This window comes from Syngnathus floridae, chromosome 2 (assembly GCF_059516105.1).
Source record: "Syngnathus floridae isolate MCC-2025c chromosome 2, RoL_Sflo_1.0, whole genome shotgun sequence".
Classification (NCBI taxonomy): Eukaryota; Metazoa; Chordata; class Actinopteri; order Syngnathiformes; family Syngnathidae; genus Syngnathus; species Syngnathus floridae.
Genome location: NC_142414.1, coordinates 1,093,529 through 1,097,855, shown reverse-complemented (window position 1 = coordinate 1,097,855; position 4,327 = coordinate 1,093,529). Strand labels below are relative to the sequence as shown.

General features: G+C 41.2%; 1 long non-coding RNA gene across 1 annotated transcript; it reads left to right on the top strand.

Moving 5' to 3' along the window:
- The first annotated feature begins 1,273 nt into the window (after positions 1 to 1,273).
- Positions 1,274 to 3,804, top strand: LOC148401242 (uncharacterized). The gene is made up of 3 exons (XR_015857162.1): positions 1,274 to 2,102; positions 2,174 to 2,291; positions 3,077 to 3,804. It is a non-coding gene; the product is annotated as an uncharacterized LOC148401242 (long non-coding RNA).
- The last annotated feature ends 523 nt before the right edge of the window (positions 3,805 to 4,327 follow it).

Sequence of the window (4,327 nt, the reverse complement as noted above, 5' to 3'; positions counted from 1 at the left end):
TTAAAAATAAAATATTATTAAAAGTGAAGACAAATTGCAATTCGAGTAATGACACATGAATAAAAAGCACAATTTGTCTTCGGGGGCCGCATAAAATCATGCATCTGGCCCTCAGGCCTTGAGTTTGACACTACATGCGTCTCGCTTTCAGATAACTTTGGCTGAACTATTGTTTCTCAAATTATATGCGACTCTCTTCCAGACAACTTTGGCACCTGTAATGCCGCCTCTGTCACAAACACCCCCTCCCTCTCGTGACCCCGCCACTCTATCACAAACACCCCCTCCCTCTCGTGACCCCCCACTCTGTCACAAACACCCCCTCCCCTTCGGCTTCTCAACAAAAAGGGTCCCTTCAATCTCACACGCACGGGCCGGAAGCAAAGGTAGCTCAGAGGGCTGTTAGCAAAGCTAGCTCAGGTGCTGCACCTGTTTTGATTCATAAAAATACATACCCATACATATCCACATCTAAAAATAGCGCCAGCAAACCAAAATGGCGACAGTCAAAGATGGCGCCGTCACAACTGGCGCCATCTTGATGCCCCCAACCTTGCCCCACCCCAAATAAAAAACGTCATAAATCTTAACATCAATGGATCGTAAGATTTTATAACCCCTCAAATAAAAAATACCATACATCTTAACTTAAAAGGACTAAAGAATTTATGACCCCCAATAAAAACTACCATAAATCTTAACATAAAAGATTGTTTGTCAAATTACATTACAGATAACTTGTGACTTGTAACAGTGTGATTTTCTCAACAAAACCCCCTTGATCCTCTAAACCAATGTTTACCAAATTACATGCGTCTCTCGCTTTCAGATAACTTTGGCTGAGCTATTGATTCTCAAATTATATGCGACTCTCTTCCAGCCAACTTTGACACCTATAATGTTGCCTCCTGTCACAAACCCCCCACCCTATCACAAACACCCCCCTCCCCTTCGCCTTCTCAACAAAAAGGCTCCCCTTCAGTCTCACACGTACGGGCCGGATGCAAAGGTAGCTCAGAGGGCTGTTAGCAAAGCTAGCACAGGTGCTCCACCTGTCTTGATTCATAAAAATACATGCCCATACATATCCACATCTTAAAAATGGCGCCGGCAAACCAAAATGGCGACAGTCAAAGATGGCGCCGTCACGACTGGCGCCATCTTGATGCCACCAACCCGCTAATGAATTTATGACCCCCAATAAAACACGTCATAAATCAACATCAATAGATCATAAAATTTTATGACTTCCTAACTCATTTGCATATGAATAGACATCAAAGCCTGCTGCCTTCTATTACTCTCTCTAAAATATCATAATTGTTCCTGGGTTTAAGTTCTTGTGGGGGAGGTTTATGTGTTGGGAGACGGCTGAAAGGAGTTTGGACCGGGACTGAAGGTGAATGAGGAACTTAGCCCTGACAGAGGTATGACATTGTACGTCACATCCGGGGGCTCCTGACACTTTCCATTTAGTCAAAGAGTCTAACTCTGGTTGGCTGGTTTTCCTGACAACATAGATAAAGTGCCCAACTCGGACACCAAATTCTAATCTTCATTCTTATTTGGACTCTACTCTAACATTAAATCCTAACACTTAATCAATTCACAAAACTTACATAAATTCAGATTCAGAAAGGAAACCTAACCCAAACCCTAATTCTACCCTTGACCTCTGACCCTAACCCTTAACTCTAAATTAATTAGGAAATCGTACCAAATTTCAACAAAATTAGTCTAAACTGAACCTTATTTTGATCCTAAATGCAATGAGATTCCAGAATGAATTTTAATCCTACCAAATCTAAAAATTTACGATTAAATTTAATTAAATTGCAAAACAAAAAAAAGGGGGAACTATAATCGAATTATATTTTGGATTTTAAGCAAACTTTAAAAGAAAAAGAAAAAAATATAAAAAAAAGAAGGATTTCTCTTCAAACACATAAAAGGAAAACATAGTACGTGATGGGACGCTTGAGGGCGCCCTTGGCACACTAAATCGCGGTGGTACGAATAGGGCTCGGCTAGACGCAAATATTAGGGGATTAATGATACCCTTTAAATTCAGAAATGAATACGTTGGAAAACACTATTAAGTGGTATGGAAAGGTTTTTCAACTCTAGACGTGATTTTAATCTGGTTTGTTCTAACGGATACTTTGATTTGCAGAATGGTTGACGGAGGGTTGCCATGACGCAATGGGGAGTGTGAAACTTCCGGTTTGGCTAATATTGACTAGCTACGTTGTATACGGGGCTACTGACTCCGAATGCAAAGTCGGATTAAGGTGAGTGAGTGTGTTTTTTTACGGACGGAGGGGACCGGGTGGTGCAAGTAAACAATACTGATCTAAATGGATTTTATTATGGTGATTGCGAGGGGCAAGTTTAATAATAATATTGTATTAAGGGGGCCGCCATGACTTTTCGCAAAGGCTTATGGGTACTTCGGGGTTGCTAATGCTTGTTAGCTGCAGTACGCGCAGGACGATATCGCCCCAAATAGGTAACTATTTCAATGATCGCTATTAAATTGGTGGATCAATGGGACCGGGTATAAATAAAGGAACGGTGGCAAGCGGTGGAATTACAATTTATTTAATTCTTATGAATTATGGAACGGCTTCGGTACTGTTAGTGGCTAGGGGAGACGCCATTGGGCTTTGCTGGGGCTTATGGGTACTTCCGCATCGCTAATGCTCATAACATTAGCCACGATACGCTTATAGTGATTTCGTTACGAATATACGATCGTATTCTACGAATTAATGGAATCGGGTAACACACTTTAATGATACCAGGGGGTGGAGGAGAATTTTATTCCATGTGAATTATTTATTTGGACGAGGGGAGGTTTGGGAAAATAGGGGGATTAGAAAAAAAGAGCCGGCAGAGTAATTGACAGGAGCGTACGAGTACTTCCGGGGGGCGGGACCTAGGGGGATCGCGATGTACGTAGATGAATGTATTTCTAAATATATAATTTGATTTAGATGATGAATTCAATTTACACTTAAATGTTTCACGACTAACTTAATTAAATGGTACCAATAGGATTTACCGAATGTCTTAGTGCTTATCAGTTAGATGTGGGAACGTGATTGGATGACGAGAGCCGTCAGTTGCTTCGCTGAGGCTCGTGGGAGAGAAAAGAAAAGAGAAAGGAAGGGTTGGCTTTCGGCGGTGGCGCTGTGACTCAGGAGAGTGGCACTGGGGAAGTCCTTCTTTCCAGGTACTGTGGAAGATTCTTCCGATTCTTTTTGAGAAAAACAGGTGAACCCTTTTTAATCGCTAAAGCTAAATTATACGGTACTACGCTATGCTAGCCTTTATTGGCATAGGATATGTGAGAGTATGCTAAGCTAAAAGAGAACGAAAAGAGAAAATATTAAATTGCCGGATGAATGGGACCGGATATCAATAAAGGAAACACAGCTAACGCTCATAACATTAGCTACGATACGTTCACGGGGATTTTGTTACGAATATACGATCGTAGTAATGTTATAAATTAATTCTACGAATGAAGGGGATCGGATTACACACTTTAATAATACCAGGGGATTTAGGAAAATTTTATTGCATATTGATCGTTTATTTGGGCGTTGTGAGGTTTTGTAAGATAGGGTGATTACGGAAAAAAGAGCCGCCAGAGTGATTGACAGGAGTTTACGAGTGTTTCCGGGGGGCGGGACTTAGGGGGATGGCAATTTAGTTAGAGGAATGTATTTCTAAATATATGATTCGATTTAGAGGATGAATTCAGTTTACATTTAAATGTTTCATGACTAACCCAATTAAACGGTACCAATAGGGTTTACCGAATGTTTTAGGGCTTGTCTGATAGAGGTGGGAACGTGATGGGATGACGAGAGCCGTCAGTTAATTTGCTGAGGCTCGTGGGGGGATGGCGTTCGGCGGTAGCGCTGTGACTCAGGAGAGGGGTACTGGGGAAGACCTTCTTTCCAGGTAAGGTGGAAGATTCTTCCGATTCTTTTTAATTGCCAAAGCTACGTTATGCGGTACTACGCTATGCTGGAATTTATTGGTATAGGATGTGCGGGAGTATGCTAAGCTAAAAGAGAACGAAAAGAGAAAATATTAAATTGCCGGATGAATGGGACCGGATATCAATAAAGGAAACAGCTAACGCTCAAAACATTAGCTACGATACGCTTACGGGGATTTGGTTACGAATATACGATCGTATTAATGTTATAAATTACTTTTACGAATGAAGGGAATCGGGTTATACACTTTAATAATACCAGGGGTTTTAGGAGAATTTTGTTTCATATTGATCGTTGATTGGGGCGATGTGAGG